Raw genomic sequence first — 18,652 nt, forward strand, 5'->3', positions numbered from 1 at the left:
TTAGTTCATAGCAGTTGAGAGGAGTGGATGGGGCTTGGTTAATTGTACATTTTCATTTAGTAAATACATAAGAACTGCCATTTGCTGTACTCCATGCGAGCCAGCCTCTGTGTTTGGTGCTTTATACAGAATAACCCAGTTAATCCTAGCAACAAAGCTTCCAGTAATTTTTCTATCTCCAATTTGCCAATGAATAAACTGAGGCCCTGCCAGAATTAAGGAATTTGTGCCAAGTCACATGGCAAGTAAATGGTCAATTTTCAAAGGAGTAAAGATCACAACAAAAACTAAATATATTTAAAATAAAGTCATTTGAGGGGAGGGTAAATCAGAAAGCACTTCAATAGTACACAGGCTTCCGCCTCATCGTGATAAAAATCAATGTTTTCAGTATTGCAAAATAATTCAGTTTAGTACACTTTCTTGATGTAAGGATTCTAAATCTTTTAAAAAATTAATAAGCTGAATTATCTGATAGTGATTTTTTTTACAGGTAGCAGTAGATTTGATTTCTGAAAAATCTACCAAGTCGTAAGTGGTTAACATGGGGGGTTTCTTTTCATGTGCACATCAAATTTCTCTTCAAATTCGGTAGCAGAATATAGCCTACATTTTAGACAGAGTTCTGTATATAATTAAGAATTTTCTAATAGAAAAGGGAACCACTGAATAAATATAAGACATACTGTAGTTGTTAATATTTAATTATGGTATAATTAATCATGGACAGTCAGATGAATCTACTTTATTAGTGTTTCCCCTAAAATCTCCATCTTTGATTTGTACCAGAAAAAAAAAGTATAAAAACCAATGCATGCACAATATTCACGTTTCTTGGAAACAAGAGCCATATTTTTTGTTCATGAGGTCAAAGAGTTTTCTGGATGTTATCTTTCCTCTTAAGAAGAGTTCTGGTTTTTGTCCTCATTCCAGGAAAAAGAAACTAACTGCAAGAGGATAAGGCGACTGTGCCTTGTGCCGTGTTTGGATGACGTCTCCTCTGAGGATGGGATTATAAATCCAGGAGAGATGATGAGGGACAGTGACAACGGCTGGGCCTGTGTCGACTATGGGGTGTCCTGATTCACCCCCAGCTACCCACTGCGTGACGGCCACCCCCAGGGGAAGGAGACACACAGCCTAGAGACAATGAGCAATGACACTCCCAGGGTCAGAGCGACACAAGTGAGCGATTACCGTCCAATGAGACACCCTGGGCCAAACCTCCGTCCGCCCCTTTGGGGAAGGCCGTCCTTTTGGTAGGGACCACGCTCCCTGGAGGGCAGGTGTCTGGATTGAGGGCCGAGCACGATGGACTCAGAAGCAGAAGGGTGGGGGTGAGCGTGCGGAGCGGGGAGGGCGGCCAGAGTCGGAAGACCTGCCTGCAGGGAGCAGCAGGACGGTGTGGTCAGGGGTCCACGGGAAATAAGATTAAAAACACAGGCCCTGTGCCCACCAGGCGACGGGAAGGAAGCCTCAGTCGGTATGAGAACTTGATGAGCAACAAGTTTTAAGAAGGTTAATGGGACAATGATACGTACAATAAAGTTGGGAGAGAGAAAATGGGGACAGCAAGACTTTAAAATAGTGTACGAACCCATGACATCACAGAAATTAGATGAACCTGGTACATATAATTTAAAATGAATAGAATGATAATATTACATGTGGTAGTAAATATGAAGTAATGAAAATAATCAAATAAAATAGTTAAAGGACTGGGGTACCAGACATGAAGTATCACGGAAAAAACAAAACAAAACAAAACAAAAAAGCCCAACCAATTATCAGGTTTCTGGGCTTTCAGAGGAGAATAATAAAAACAACTGAATAAAATGCGTTAGGTGGGCCAAGAGGCATAACTTGAAGGAACTTTCTTTTTCCTCCATTTTGATAAGCAGAATTAGAAATAACTGCTCAGAACCCAAGAGAAGCTAATGTTTTAGCTCCTCCCACCCCGCGCCCCATTGAAAACAGGACTTTGCTGAGGGCGAGAGGCCAGAGCTGGAGCTGTGGGTGTCATGGCAAATCTGAAATCGGCTACTGAAGGCAGGGGAGCAGGTGGGCTTGCAAGGTGGGGGAGGCTAGAAGAGAGGGGGGCAGGTGCGGCGCACGCAGCGTTGGTGACACCCACGGTTTGGGGCTCGGAGGGGAGCGAAAGCTGAAGGGAAAGAGGGTTTGTAACCCAGGACGGGGAAGGAGTGAAGTTAGGGTGTTGCAGGAACCAGAGCTGCTGGGCCTCCTCACATCCTATGTGCCCCCCGGGGTGGGGGGGGAGGGAGGGCAGCCAGGACCCAGAGGAGTCTCAGACCGAGACGAGACTTCGTTAACCCTGTCCTGCCTGCTCCCCAGGTGACCTCACTCAGCCAGTCTCATCAACTGAGAAACAGAGATCTGGCCTGCGATCACACACTCTTCGCATACTTAATACACATTAGTACACCCAGAGGCCCGTGTGTTTGTAGGTTCAAATCCTTCAGATTCCACCGACCGCTCGGAGCCCTGGAGTCGTGTCCTGTGCAAGGGCCTGTTTGTCTCCTGTGCTCCCGAGCCAGCCCACACTCCCTTCAAATGACTAACAGAGTCTGAAGAAACCATCGGAATCGTCTACAGCACCAGGGATTATTTCTTTTAAGGCCCTTACCCCGCGACACAATGAACGAACGGTATTGACAAAGGAAAGCTGGTGCGGGTAGTTTCCATCAGTGTCCAGTGACAGGTGGAGATTTAGGAGACCAGAAACCGAGGGCCTGGGAGAGCGGGCTTGGCAACATGGGGGTGTAGGTCTCATAGAACGGAGAGGACCAGGACTCCTCTGGGTGGATGCGAAAGGCACACGATGGGAGGCACTGGGTCGGGGGTGCGCTTTGCGGCGCCCGGCTCTGACCCGGGCCATGGGGACGGTAACTGCAGTACGGAAAGGCCAAACCCATGTTTCTTCCTCAACGGAGGGGGCTGAGCCCGTCTGAACACCGAACGGGAAAAGTCCAAGCTGGATCTGCTAGGGAGAGTGGGGACCTAAGTTTGCCAACTAAACCAAGGCTGCAAGAGCAGCAGGAAAAGGCCAAAACAGATGAGCTTGCAAATGTGCACTGAGGACCATGGACATGCATATTTAATACGCCAGCTCAGCCATGTGTCATGAGAGAGCCCTGAGACCACGCTCTGAGGAAAACCACCTTCTTCCAGGGCCAGCACGCTACCATCCTGCCTGCTTTTGTATGGCCCTCGAGCTCAGAAGGGTTCTTACAGCCAGATGTTGCAATAATAGCGAGGGAATGCTAGCTAACTTTGAACCCCAATTAAGCAACGTGTTAACTTCCTCCAAAAAGGTTCCATTCTTCTCATTAGCAGACCTGGAGAATGTACTCCAAAGAGTAGATTCTCTTATGACTACATGTTGAATTTTGTCAAAAAAAGAATCAGTAGAAATGTGTTTTCTCTCTTGCGGAGCACCTGCAGACTCTCCTCGACGTGGGCTCTTGGCCCACGGTGCCTAAAATATTTATGTGACCCTTTACAGAAACAGTTTGCTGATTCCTGCCTTAGAGTCTTGATAAGAAGTAACTTGTACTCTGGAGGCCAGAGAAGCACAGACAGATTAACAGAAAATGAACTGCGGGCTGATTCGCAGAAGACGCTATGCTGGTACACACAGACGTGGTATCTGACTTCTCATCAATGTGATCCTGCAAGACTATCCGACGCTTTTTAGTTTGAAAAGGCAAGTTCCCTTGCCGCCCTCAAATATTTAACGTCATAAAGCATTTATAAAGCACAAGTCTGTCGCTAGTAGAAGGCACGTTAGACATTCAATCTGCACTTACGCAGTCTGCATTTAAAAAAAAAAAAAATGCCTACAGTAGACCAGGAAAGGCCAGCTTTTCTTCCGCATCACTTATATTTTCAAAGTCTGTGAAACCAACTGACATGTTTTGGGGCAACACACGAATACCCCACTACAGGGGTATTCTCTTCCGAAGCACGGCGGCAACAGCATCTGCACCCAGATCGACACTCAGGAACCGCTTCAGGGCGCCCGGCTGAGCTGCCGTGCAGGGGTCCCGATCACCTGTATGGGCTCTTACAGAGAAAGCAGGTGCCGGCGGCAGAACTTTGGGAAGAATACGGAATCAAAGATGGCATTTTAAAATGGCGACAATACTAAATTCCTGTTTTGTAGAAAACTGGCCTATTTAGGGACCCTACAGTCAAAACACTGAAACTACTACTTCTGACCCTATTTCCCCAGTCTTTAATGTACTGGGGAAATTTTCAGACACCCCCAAATACGCTTCCATAATGGTTCGTAGAAAGGCTCAAGGAAATGTAGAGGAAAACCTAAATTATAGCTGATGTTCCTGGTGCTGTTTTTGGATGTACATATTACAAACTGAAGCTGCCATATAAGTCATTTACACGTCGTAGAGGGTATGTTATTTTTCAACCTCGTACAGGGTCTGTTACCTATATGTCGTGTGAGTTACTTACGTGGCAGCTTCAGCTTGTTATACATTCAGCCAAGAAAAGCACCAGGAACAGCAGCTTTAGCTGTGGCGGCAAAGTCCTGCCATCCGCACATCTTTCTGCGTGGGGGCGAGGGATGCTCACCTTGAGCCAAGAGAGTAAAGGTTGGAGTCGTATTTATCAAAAAACAAAACAAAACCCTTAAGTTAAAAAGGAAGTAAATAACTTAATTTGTAAGCATAAAAAGGTCCCAGCTTAGCTCTAACAGATGACACAGCAAGCCAACCTGGAGCAGCTTCGGTAAGTGTTTTACATTTTCTAGCAGGCTGAACTAGGAAAAGCACCAAGAGGACATTCTCCCCTGGAAGATAATCACTTTTATGGTTGCCAGGTCAAAGATCCAGATTCCGCGTAGCAACCTCTGACTAAAGAACAGCAAGTCCTTTTAGGTCAGAAGGTCCAATACGGGGCCCCCTCAGTAGCACCGCATAATGGCCCTAAAATAACAAGCACACATGTAGCTTTCTTAATTTGCCCGGCTGGATTCCGGTAATAAGTACTTAACAACGGTAGGCGCTGAGCAGCTCAGCAGACATCAACAAGACCATTTGCCAGATGATTTAGCAAACAAATTTCTGAGTCTCACACTTAGGTTGAGCGCCTAACATAAGAAAACATGAAGGGACTTAGAAATGATAAGAGTAGAGAGTCTTATGAATTCAAAATAAAAGAGAGACTGAGAATGTTTGCATCTGGAGAACTTGGGCAGATGCGTCAAGGTCTCTTTGTAGAAAGAAGGTTCCCAAATGAGTACTCAGTAACTCCTCCTAATTTTTTTACTCCTTGAGCAAAAAAAAAAAATCTGAATCTGACTTCTTGGGAAGGGACAAAGGACAAAAGATTCTGGAATTGACTTCTAGGGAAGGAAATTACTAGATGTTGGAGCATTGGTAGCTGCCATTCAGCAAGCGCAGACCATGGAAGGTTCTCAACAAATAACGTGTTGAATGAACGAGCCCAAGTCTATGACACGTGTGGGAAATAGGCCCATCATAAAGCATGCTGGCAGAATTCTAAAAAATAATAGGGGTTAGAAACAGGCGGAGGCATTCATAAAGGAATTACTCTCTGGTGCCAGGAATCCAAGGCTTGAACATAGCAAGAAGGAGGCGTTTTCTTTTATCATAACCACTAAGCAGCCCCCTGGCTTTTTCTAACACGACTGGGCCCTAATAGGGTCTGTGTTGTTTCTGAGTGGGGACCATCAGGGCGGCAGTAGCAACCCCAGGACTCGGTGAGGAAAACGACCCGCAGCAAAGCAGGACGAGGCTGCCAAGCGAGCAGGACCGCCTTCCCTGGCTGCGCCGCCAACATCAGCACTGTGAGCGAGCCCAGGAAGCCTGTTCTGAGGAGGGAGGAGAATTACCGCCCCCCCCCTTCCACCCTACTTCACCCTACTTCAGGCGGGAAGTAAACTGTACTGTTTGACGAGGTGATGACCATAAGCATGAACGTGGCCATCTGCACTGTGAAAAATTCCAGCAACCATTTTTATGAGATCCCATGTTAGTTTGGCCGATTGTTTTCTTTTGTATTTTGCGTAGTATTCCTTCTTTCCATGAATTGTCTAAATTAATGAGTTGCTTTTATATCTTTTGGCCAACCTTAGGGGAGATGAAAGTGCCCAGGGCCTGACGAGACGCAGGCTGCATTGCGAACATGAAACATGGCTTCTCAGCATTAACTGTCCACTTGCGGAACTTGTGGGTGCTCGGTCTAAGGCTTGGGAACTTCGTACAAATGTACAAGCTTCCGACCCTTGGGTGAGCTGAGAACATCCCCCCTCCTACTCCACAGAGACTCCCCTGAGCTTCCAGGATCAAAATGTACACAGGGGGACCATAGCAGTCAGATGTGGGAAGAAGGATTTGCAGATAAGTAAGTACGCAGATAAATAAAACTGTTCATGGCATTGTCTACACGATAATGACGTGCCAAGGGCACAATGAACCCAAGTGGAGCTTTGCAATGAGTGAGGTTGCCAGATGTAGCCTGGTGATTGGGGGAGGCCCCAGGGAGCGCCCACGAGGAGAGAGGGTGGGGGTAAATCAGTCACAGAAATGCTCCATTGCACCTGTGGGCCCTAAGGAACTATATTTAAGGCTAATCCAGAGCCAGGTGCCAAGGCTCTGGGACCAGCCACACGGAGAACAGGGCCTGTCAGATGCACACGGGAGATGTAGGCCTGGAGGACGGCAGCCCTCGGAAGCTCAAGGTCCTGTACGTGGTCATGCAAACAGCTGAGGTTACCAGGTTCTACTGTTGTGCTTCTGTGAACCGTTGTAGTTAGGAAAGCACCAGTCAGAAAGGAAGGAGCAACTGTGCGGTGCATGTGCTCGGGAAGAGGGTGTGAGCGGAAAAGGGAGAGGAGAGTTCTCCTGTGCCCTTTCAAGCCATGGCCAACGTGCGCGTTCAGAACCACAGCTCGAGTGGCAAGTTAATGATCCAGCGAGCATGAGAGAAATAGTTTCAACCTGCATTTTATTGGAGATGGCATTGTTTTAAATCCAGAAGAGCAATGAGAGTGAGCAGGAGTGTGGATCGTATGGGATTCCGAGTCAGCAGACGCCCAGGAGCTGGGGCTGGAGTCACAAAGCGTGCTGGGACCCGGGAGCCCCGACTCCGTGCTCACCGGTGTCTTCTGTGAGGTCACTTCTGTGGAGAAGGATCATTTAATGCAAACATACCTTTTTGTTTACAGGAAAAATAAAGCTGGAATTTTAATGGAACAGAGAGATTTGCTTCTTTTTGTTTTGTTTTGTTTTTAAATCCTTTCAATTTGCATTTAATTATTATTTTCCATGGAAGTGAGTTTAGCACTTGAATTCTGTATAAGCACGTTAGAAAGAGGTTTTCGGGATCCTGCCAAGAGCCGCTTAATGTGTCACTTATTAAAATAAAGGCCAGGAAAACAAATATGTGAATGGCAAGACGGTTGTGTGTTGATTGTGTTGTCACTGGGCAGCACAGATCATGGAACACAATGACCGAGATGAGAGGACCTGAGCAGAGGAGAAATGGTGGACTAAAGACACACATGTGTGCACAGTGTCGACGGCAGTTCCGCCAGGAAGCTCAAACGTGATCACCTACTTACTTTAAGTATGTTTTCAAGGTAAACTCATTTTGATTTTATTCATTCTTCCCCTGCCCTAATAATAATAATAAATAATAATAATAAATTCATTTGGAGTGAATTGTTTTCATAGGTTTTCAACTTGTTGTAACATAGGCACTTACAATAATGCTCTTAAACCTTCTGAAAATGTTTAAATTCTTATATGAGTCTAAGCATAACACCCCTGCAGTCTGCACTGTGAGAACACCGTCTGAAACCTTCATTAGGTTGACCCCGCTATCACTGATACTACACTACCTGTTTTTGTCATTGCAGTGAGGCACAGAGCCTCGTCAGACTCTTCGACCCTACTGTCCCCGCAGCCAACTCATTCCTGCATCAGATGACTTTGCTCCTCCAGTGTCTGTGTCCTCGGTCCCTTACCAACAGCACAGAGACCCTTCGTCAGTGCGGAGCCTGGGTAGCGACAGCTTCTGAACTACCTCCCTCCTTTGAATCCATTTTGCATCTTGGATGAAATTAATCTTCTTGAAACACTGCGTTTTTTCCTGTCATTCCCATGCTCTCTACCTTGTCATGACTCCGCCGTATTCAGGAGGGAGGCCCAAAGCCACATGCTGGAGCAGGTGTCCGCATGGAGGGGTCAGGCGACTGTGCCCATGCTGAGAGGCCACCTGCCAAAGACACTCCCTTGGAGCAAGAATTGCAGCAAATTCCTCTGTGTAGCCCCTGAAGCGCCCGGGCCCAGGACGGAAGGAGTTCGGGCACGGGGCGGAGACAGGCGCAGCAGCACCAGGAACCTGCGGTCTAAAGGGCAACCCTTGCCCGGAGCCAAGTCTGCCGACTGGACCCTCTGGCCCCAGACCCAGGCGCTCAGCCTCCTCACTGCCTCTGTCGTTTACTGAAGAACTTCAGGTGACTCTCCAGGAACCACGAGGCATGCTTCGTTCTTAGTTCTCTGGGAATTTCCGTCCGGGCCTCTGCCTTCTCCAACTTGGCCAGGTCGGGTTTTGATGGCGGAGGAAAGCCACACTCAATCTCCTCTGCCCCAACGCTCACTGACGGCCACACGGAGACAAGCCTACCTGCCGCCGCCTGCAGCTAGGGTGCGAGTGATCACGGTGAAGTGGGGGAAAGGACAGAAGGGACAAAACGTCCTATCTGGACCCATTTTAATAGTAATGCCACTGTCTCCCAAGGCAGAGGGAGGTCACGCAGGCTTTCCACCCACCCTCTTCTTCGAGCCCTCTGAGCGTTCATCCCATTGCCCGGTCTCTTCGCGTGCCCGGTCTCTTTGGATGTCCCCCTGCACCCCTGCCCGCCGGCCTGGCCTGGCGCGGTTCAGGCCGTCGGCATTCTCACTCAGCCACCCCCAGCCCCTGCGCCCCACGCCGTGCAAACTCCAGGGCCACAGGTGAGAAAGCAGAATTGTACACGTGGGTTCAGAGATGTACAGTGCACACAGCCTAGCTGTGCATTCGAGTTCACCAGGAACTTCCAGCCCCTTAGAAAACTGCTTTAGTTCCCTCTTCACCCCATCAAGCACCCAAGTTTCTGTGAAATGGAGCTAAAATGCCTCCTGGTTTCTGAGTCAGCTGGCTCCTGCAGCAGAACAGGCTCTGTCTGGGTCTGGCGTCACCTGCAACCTAGTGTGGGGGGCCCAGGGACCGGCGCAGACGGTGGTTGCCTTTGATGGGGGGCTGAGTGAGTCCCAACAAACCAAGTGCTTTCGTCTACATACTCGAAGGAGCGATACACTTTGTTTTCCATGATCATGAAAGAGCTTTGGAGGCTGCGTACATAGTGCATTCCAGGCTGTCATTTTTACCAAAATGTCTTTAAATGCCCAGTTATTATCCTATTTCCTGAAATAACTTTGAGCACGTTCACAGTAGTACTGAAATTAGTAAGAGTGTGTCTAAGGCTCCTGCCCTTGATTCCACGTTGTGCTATGCAGAGGCAGTGGGTTCTGAGACAGGACACATCATAAAAGAGCCCAGTGGGGAGACGGGTGGGATCTTGGTTTCTAACACAGGAGATGCCCCAGGCAGCCCTGCTGTCCTCTCCAGACGTCCCCTCCAAGGAATGACGTCGACCCCCATCCAGCGGCTGCCGGTGACCCCCGCTGCCCCTCACTCCTGGATCTTCTTGGGCCTGCCCCTTCGCGCCACCTGGCCCCTGTCAGCTCTGACCCCCTTGCTTGAGGCCACTGCCTGTCGTGCCCCTTGGGATCAGCATCCCCGGCTGACCTGGGCCCCGTGTGCCCCGTGTCCACACGTGCCCTCCTTTCACCGATCCCGTGCCGTTGGACCGCATCGGTCATGCCTCGGGTGCAGGAATCCCAATCGGCGTTGAAAAGGCATCAGTTTTACTATCGTAAACACAGCGATAGCTTAATACAGCTCCCTTGTTATCACCTGTTTGTTTTTCCTTAAAATGAAAGATGCTTTTTACTCCCCCCACCCAGCAAAAAAAGAGTTGCAAAATGTGTATAGATTTTAAGAGGCTCTCTGAGTGAGATACCATAATGTCTCCAAAAAGGGGAGCCCTGGCACCTCTCCTAACGTGCTACTTCATTAAGTGGTGGTGGTCTCTTCTGAAACTATAAAAGGAACTCGAGTTTCTATGGCTGGTGCTGCTTATGTGGACCACTCGTTCATTACACGACAATTAACATGACCGTATGGCGCTCAGGATGCAGGAACTGTGTGCATTTTTAATATGTCTCCATCAGTCTGTCTGTATCCTGCTAATATTCCATGCCAGGAGCAAATTCTCTGTAATTTGTGTTCTCCCTTATAGACTTAAGTATGGAACACACACAGACACACACACAAAAAGAGCATCCTTCTGTGGAGAATAACTTAGCCAAGGACACTGCTCCATCTTTATGATGAAATACATATTTCCCATTAAAAAGCAAATCTGTCATTTTAGACGGTTGAATTGGATGTACTTTAAAAATAATTCCAGCTGGTTAAAATGAGAGCATTGGAAAAAAAAAAAGCTCAATAAGAATATTCTTTTGGTCTGCAGTATTTTCATTTTTCTGAAGTGTGAATTGGATATATTTTCCTTTAGTTTAAACTCTTTATTCTTGGTGTTTGATTCTGGGTTAGTGGAATAAGTTTTAAAGATGATTTGAGTTCAATAATACTATTTCTAGTGCCTAACGTTTCTATTTCTGTACTATTATTTCTAGCAAAAAAAGAGACCATTTGAACTGATCCTTTTCCTATGATTATACAAGAAATGTTGATATTTTCCTACATTATTTTGTTCAATATGCATCATTTCTAGACTTTTTACAGATCTTCCTTTGAAACCTTTGTCTGTCAAATATATTTTTCCCAGAAACTAAATGATTAACTATGTCCTGGCAAAATGCAAGCAAAAGATACCTTAAGATATGCAACGGCATTCTATAAAAACCATCAATATGTGTAGATGTGGACACACACACACACACACATATATACACAATACATATACACATACACACACCAGTACCGCACATCCAGTGACTTGAGATTTATTCCTGGATTTTCACACCTGTAGTAAACTTGGATGCTGAGCTACTATTTTTTTTTTCCAATAAAACACACACACACACACTTTCCCACCAACTTTCAACTCATTTAAAATTTTGTCTATGCAAGTTTAATTTTCCTCCCTAACCACCGATGATTTTTGCACCTGAGATGCTGAATAGTGAAATGTGCAGCACTTCCTCATATATCATCCTGACCCACCACTAGTAACCACGTGGGTGCCTCCTCAGTTTATGGCAATGTTCCTACTGGCGAGCGCCTTCCATGGTGTCCACACACTACCTAAACCATGCTCAATTTGTTTGCTCAAATCTTACGAATACACATTTTCGTATATTTTGCAAATGAGATAAAAACAGAAGTTGGCAAAGGCCCCTTGTCTTCCTTTACGCGTTAAGAACTTCAGCCAGTGATGATCGACCTTGGCTCGTGGGGGGCTCTGGCCCCGCCCCCCGGCCCTCTCTGCCTGGCTCCTCCCTGTTTCCATTTGTGCCTTTGCAATATACTTGACCATGGTTTCATGCCCTGCTCCCCCGCCAGTGACGACGCTATCACTACTCCCCCGCCCCCCGCTGAAGTCTCTGTCCTTCGCCACTGGGTCATCAGCCTCTGTGACAGCTGGGTCGCACCCCGGCAGCGGAGGCCCCCCGCATCTGAAGCCACTGCCCGACACCTGCCTGCCGGGGGCTTCACCGCCCCCGCTGCCACTGACTCCGCTCGCCGGCCTCACGCTCACTGCCCGTCCCCCATGGCCACACGCCATGTGCGCTTTACGCGATTGGTCCTTTCTCCTTTCAGCAAAGTGGCGGGCTGGCCGCAACCTTCGCTCACAATCCACACCAATACCTCAAGGGTTAGGGGGTCTTCAAGCCAACCCAGGGCCTACGTGTTGGACTCTCTGGCTCGGACAAGCCACTTACTCACTGTGCCTTGAGTTCACACATGACCTCACTTCACCCCACTCTCAACCGATATGCCCCTCCCCTCAGGAAAGTGATCTGGGTACCTGAATGAAGTAATACACGCCGAGGTGCGACCGACGGGGAAACCAGCCACCGGAGCCAGGCTCCCTGTGGGAGCTGATTAAGGCAAACAAATCTCTGATCTGCCGACTGTACCGTGGGACAGGGTGCGCACTCTGGGCTCAGCCGTCTGTTCTAGGCCTTTCCACTGAGCCTTCATCATCTCTTGGCCAAGCAGGCGAACTGGCTCAACACGCCAGCACTGCATTTCTGAGAGGCTGGGAACCCCTAGCGAAAGCCCTCTCCAGATTATAAACAGTAAGTAGCTGCTCTAAACCTGTTAGATTAAACACGTGAGTCAAAGGTGCTGTCCCCGCAGCAAAGGCTTACATGCAGAGGTACATACTCTCACCGCAGTACCCATGTGCTGCTCTTCACACGCCTTTTTCTTTGTTTTGCCAGGGCGGGGGGGGGTGCAGGGGGGGCAGGGGGAGGGTTGTTGTTGCTGCTTTTTTTAATATTGAGGTGCAACTTATTATTTCCCTAAGCCACAGCATGGCAGAATCATTATTTACTGAGTATGTATTAAGTAACTAAAGCTGACTTTGGTCAGAAATGTTTCTTTACCCTCTGAGTAACATCGCCTTTGGTGAAACAAACTCCTGGGGTACGGAAAAGCAGAGTTGCCCTTGTGGAACCGGGAATGTGCAGCCCCCAGAGCACAGCTGGTGGGTCCCTAGCCCAGGCTCCCTGTGGCTGGAGGCACGGGGCACCACACTCTTTACCCCACTGCTGCGGAAGGTGCTCAGGGGCGTGAGTGTTAATCACAGGCCTGGACTTCAGGCAATCCACTTGGATAATCCAGCTAACCAGGGTTGAACACTAAGCGTCTACTCCTTGAGTGTAACTGTTGAATCTGGTAGAAAACAAAGATAATAAAAATGGGGTTAGCCATTTGTGTAGGGAGTCGATGAAGAACTAAAGTAATCCACCATAGAATCAGGCAGCTGCGGAAGTCCGGGTTTACCCTGTTAAACTGTAACATGTCAACACCCGTTAAAATAGAGGTTCTGAGGACGGAAGAAAGTGAGTGAAGGTAGAGAAGGTAGAAAAGACCTCTTGGGGAGTCACTTGGGTGTTGTGTTCCTTGCCTCCCATAAAGATGACCAGGACTGATCTGTAGCATCTCGTGGGGAGAGAAATGGAAATGCAAGGCCCACGGCAAGTATGATGTTTGGTCTGCAAGGAGGGATGCCTGTAGGCTTTGGTTTTGGTGCAAAGATGTGAGACTAACAAAGTATCAGTGTCTTAAAAATGTCCTGGTATATTCCTTTGAAATGTGTAGGAAGTGACATAAAAAAAGAAAAAAGAAAAGAAAAAAAAATGTCTTCAATGATCAGAGTTGTTCTTACAAAGCAACAGTATAGGTAAAAGGAACTACTAGAAACCTTTAGCAGAGTCAGACAGACCCTCTGTTCTTTTTCCCCAATCAGTTTTCGTCACTCTACCACACTTGAGGACTCAAGTGCAGATGGAGTTTCCCAGCAGATAGTACGATGACAGTGAGAAAGGAGGTGGAGAAGGTGAGAAGCCAAATGTTCCAGGCTTACCTCCCGCCACCTGGAACTGGCTCACACTGACCCCTGAGAAGACCCTCTTCCTTGCTCCTTGGCTCACTTCCGCCTCCCGGATGCGGGACACCGGGCAGCGCTGGCCTGCGGGCCCTGTGAACCGGGAATGCCGCACTGATTTTCTGGACGCTCTCCTGCCAGCTTGTCTTGCACCTGGACACGCTCCGGAACCATCCGAAGGTTACATCTACTGAAGGGAGGATCTTTGGTAATTCTTTGCAAAAAAGGCTTGTACTTTGGCTACGATGCCCGAGAAAGAGGGACTTGGGCAAACAGTGATGGGGTGTCTAAAGCGGCCGAAGTCCACTGACTTCTCCCCGGGGAGAGCGCGGAACAAAAGCGTGGTTCCCCAGCGGCGTCTTTTACTGAGAATTCTTAGAAGACTCCAAGCAGAGAGACACCACAGAAGTGGCGCCCAAAGAGGATTGTTAGCTCTTGTCTGGAGTTCAATCCAAGATAAGCTCTCTTTCCAGGGCAGTTAATCTTGGCCCTGGAAAGAAGTTGCCAGAAGGGTTATTGATTTCAAAGCTACAAGCTGCTTGCAGGAGTTGAGGCCTGGCCAGCGCCTCGAGTAGGTGCTTGGGGCTAGAGATTTCTCTGCGACTCTCAGGGAGCGCCATGATTTCCTTCATAAATAGTAACAATTAGGGTTTGAAGTCGAGTGAGTTAATGCTGATAACAAATGCAAGTCTTTTATATTTTTTGGCATTTGAATTTCTTTATAAATGTTTTCACATAGCATGTTGAGAAATTAATTTAGGGTTATGATTAGTAATTAATATTCAGAATGTAGCGACGCTGTATTTATACTGCCATTTCAAGAGTTTTACGAATATTTTTTTTAAAGCCACAGTTGAGTGTGGTATTGCACTTTAATATGCTCTCTCTTATCCACTTCAGAAGGACAGGTTGACCAGCTGACCCCCGCCGGCAATCAAAGCCCTGCCGCTTAGACTGGGTGACGCAAACTGCCACCATTCACACGGTTAATATGGAGGAAAAGGCACTTTCTCCAGAGCTGCCTTGCAAATCAGTCCCTTCAAGAGCTGGCACGTGCCATAAGAAGGGACGCGTCGCAGATTGCTCATCTTACATGGAGACCCTCAAAAGGGACAAAATTTTTTCTAAGTGCCTCGTCTGAATGGAACTATTTAGAAAGAAGTCCTTCTGAGTATACACATGTGTGGGTGCGTGTGTGGGTGTAATTGTGTTGGTTATATTTTATTTCATCTGCCTGGCGGTTATAACCACAGCTCGAAGTGACCCCGTCTATTATATCTGAATACTTCCAGAATAAAACATAAGTTTCACCACAACAGAAAACTTTTAGAAAAAAAAAAAATCATGCCTAGCCAGTCTATAACCTTTAAAGGTCACCCAGAAACTGAAATCTTTATTTGAATTCATTATGAAATCAATGGAACCTTTAGTTAAGATTCATGTAATTATAAATAACACAAAAGACTGCAAGGAGAAAAAAAGGTTTGTCATAAATCTTTCATAACTTCTGGAACTTCACTGTTCACCATCACATGGTTCCATTTTCCACACCCCAGAACGACTATTGTACCATTGTGAATTATTTAGTCTGGCTAGCTGGCGCTCTGCCTACACTTTTATGAGTTAAAAAAAAGATCATATAATCTGTCCTTTGATATTTTGGTTCCTGTTTTTCAGCATGTTTGTGTCTTTGCTCAGGAATGCATATCAAGTCAAAAGCTTCTTCACACACACCATGAAAGAAGTTATAGGTAAACTAAAAGCATGGTGAAAAGTCACTTCTCTTTTTGAAAAGATAGACCAAGTCTCCATGGCAGAACATATTCCGGTAACTCTACAAATGCCATTAGTGTAAATACCAATGGCGTGGCCGTGCACGTGCCTCAGCTTACATCAGCAGGGACGCCACCGCGATTTCTCAGCGACACTCAGTTTAGTCACCCATCAGAAGGATCACTTAACAATTCTGCTCAGAAACAACGAGGACAAAAAGCAGCTCGGATCAAGGATACCGTTTGATTTGCCTGCACTAATAAGTGCCATAAATTATTTACAGAACTTCAAAGTCTCGAAACTGGCAAAGTACACCAGGGCAAAAGTAGAATTTGTTTGTTTGCTATCAATTATTTACGCGGTATGTTTTACAACATCAGATGTGTAGAAAAGGCATAATCCTGAAGAATGGCGCACAATAAAAAAGTATATTATGTTAATTCCATGAAAGCTTAACGTGGGCCGTTCAGTCGTGGAGGCCGTTTGATGCAGTATTTATAAATGTTTCAATAGCAATCTCAAGAATACTAAACTCAGGAAGCACTCTGAAGCGTGTGTCTATTCGTAGTATCTAGGTGAGGGAGCATCCGCACACACACAATTCCTTGTCTAACCATAACAAGGGGATTTCAAATCTCTAATGAAATGGTGACTTCCAAACAAAACAGGATTCTTGCTCAACTCATAAAATATTTGTAACGCAGGGTCACACACAATAGGTGAATCAAATCCACATCCACCCAACTAGGTCAGCCAAAAAATAAACATGTCACTCTTTTTAATCAGGCCAGCACTTCAAATCTAATGTAGTAATTATAGATGAAAATGTTGCTCAGATTAAGAGCTACACCCCTGGGATGTGAGGAATGTACGCCAGGATGCTATTGTTTTTAACGTGCCTTCGGTCAAATGTGGTAAACTTCACACTTTTAACCAGTGCTGTTGGTAATAGATTGAATGAAGCAGGTCTACAAAAGAATCAATAAATGTAAAGACTGGAAAGAATTAGAGAGGCTCGCAGACTTGTACCTATTGTCTGGGGGAATTAGATGTCAGTTTGAGTATTATAACTCTGACAAAGGTTTCCGAGCTTTAATTTACTAGAACATATAATGAGCAAAGAGAGACTGGGAAACATAGTCAGACTGAATACATTATTTAACAAACACTTTAATGAATGTTACATACTTTTTTTATGCTCCTGACATCTTCTCCCATTCACTTTTCAGAACCTTGTTTAATCATGAAACACACTTTTGTAAAACAGTCTTCCCCTAGTTCCTTAAATTCCAAACCTGTGATGGTATACTTAATGCCGAATAATAGACTCAATGGAACATAAAATGCTTACCTTAATGCCATGTTGAAAGAAGTCCTGGAAACCCTATTGCTAAAGTTCAGCAAGCAAACAAAACATGACAATGATAGGAGGGTTAGGAGAGTAATTCCCGGTTCAGTACACGCTTAAATAAAACCAGATTCCACAGGAATTCTCCTCTAGTCTTTATTTTTCTAATGACAGAGAAAGTTCAGGAAAGCTCTGTGGCCGGCACATGGAAGAAAGATCCAGTGCCTTTTTATTTATTTACTGATATACATTTTTTTTTTTTTTTTACCTAAACCCATGGACTTAACTATGCTTAGCTCACAAGGCAGTTGTTCGGCCTTTTTACACACACCAGATGCAATTTAGATAGGTTGCATCCCCCTCGCTTATCTTGGGGAAGGAGAAAACATTCCATTAATCAAAAACTAATGCATAAACACCCTTGGGAATAAATGGAAACCACACTGCAAAGTGAGAATTAGTGTTTTCTGTAAAACATGAAAGAATGGCATGTCAGAAAACATGAAAGAACGGCAAGTACCCAAACAATAATCGACATGTTGTAGGCGAAAAATGACTGGAGTCTCCGCCGATGTCCTCTGTAAGCCAGTCCGTGAAAAAGGCACAGATCCTGCCGCCCGGGGAACAGCCCCACCTGCAGCCCAGCAGGGCTCCCCGCTGACTTCCAGCAACAACGCTGCCAGGCGAGCAGCAAACAGAGGCGCAAAGAGGAGACGCAGAACCACACATTTGAAGGAGAGGCGAAGACAGAGGCCTGGCCCTTGTCTTCAAGGAGTTTACTGTCTAATGAAGTATTTTTAAGGCACGCTAAAACGGGGTTGAGAAGCTTTTTTACGGAAAGAGGAATGAGGCTGGCGCAGCCCTCTGCGAGCGCCAGAGTAACACAAAGGCAACCGAGACACAATGCACACAAACGCAGGTGACCGCATCCCAGGTGAACTCTGCGTGGACGCCCAAATTTGAATTTCATGTGATTTCCTCGGGTCATGAAATGGTACTATTCTTATCATTTCTTTTCATCTTTTTCAAAATGTGACAAAACATTTTCTGCACGCAGGCCCTGCGAAACAGGCGGTGGACCTGCTTTGACCTCGGGGCCATAGTTTGCTAAATCTTTTATGGACAATCATAAAATTCAAACTCAACCAGGGATGCAAACGGAGATCAGACATAGTCTCTAAGCGAAAACGCACGTACAATCTACCTGAGGCCAACACATATCCTCGTGACCCCGGTGAAATGAAACCCCAAGACCGAGAGGGCTCTGACTCTTTGCTTAGGGTCCCTGGCGTGGGGTCAGAGTGTTCAGGGCAAAATGCAGACCGGAGGCTGGAGATCCCCAGTGACGGCCCCTCAAATCTGAAGCGCCGATGGGGTAAACGCGGGGCAAACGTAAACTGGCAGGCACTGCTCCTAATACCTAGGTGCTGACGATCCTAAAAGGATAAACACATATGGCAATAATTCCAGATGAAACCAACTGCGCCAAGTTTAGCAGCCGAGACACAATGCGCTGGGGCAGGAGGGTTTCCAACGGGATGATCTGTCGTGACATTTTAAGGGGGCGGCGTCTGAGACTGTTCTGTGATCACGGCGCACATGTGAGTGGAGCTCGGCAAAGGCGCATCATTCTAAGAGGAGGGAAGAGTGTGGGAAAAGGCAAAGGAACGGAGAGGGCAGTTTCCAGGGGCCAAGGAGAGCTGGGTGTCCCACGGGATGAGCGGGCAGCAGGCAAGAAATAGGCATGGCTTCCCAGCCAGGCGGGCTTTGAACACTGCCAT

At 46.7% G+C, this 18,652-nt stretch overlaps 1 protein-coding gene across 1 annotated transcript in view; it reads right to left on the reverse strand.

Annotated features, from left to right (window-relative positions):
- Nucleotides 1-18,652, reverse strand: part of TENM3 (teneurin transmembrane protein 3) — a 548,392-nt gene that overhangs the window by 485,556 nt on the left and 44,184 nt on the right. The gene's annotated exons all lie outside the window — the stretch shown is intronic.

The sequence above is a fragment of the Pteronotus mesoamericanus genome, unplaced genomic scaffold, assembly GCF_021234165.1.
Source record: "Pteronotus mesoamericanus isolate MK-2021 breed Mesoamerican mustached bat unplaced genomic scaffold, CSHL_Meso_final contig_169, whole genome shotgun sequence".
In the NCBI taxonomy this organism is placed as follows: Eukaryota; Metazoa; Chordata; class Mammalia; order Chiroptera; family Mormoopidae; genus Pteronotus; species Pteronotus mesoamericanus.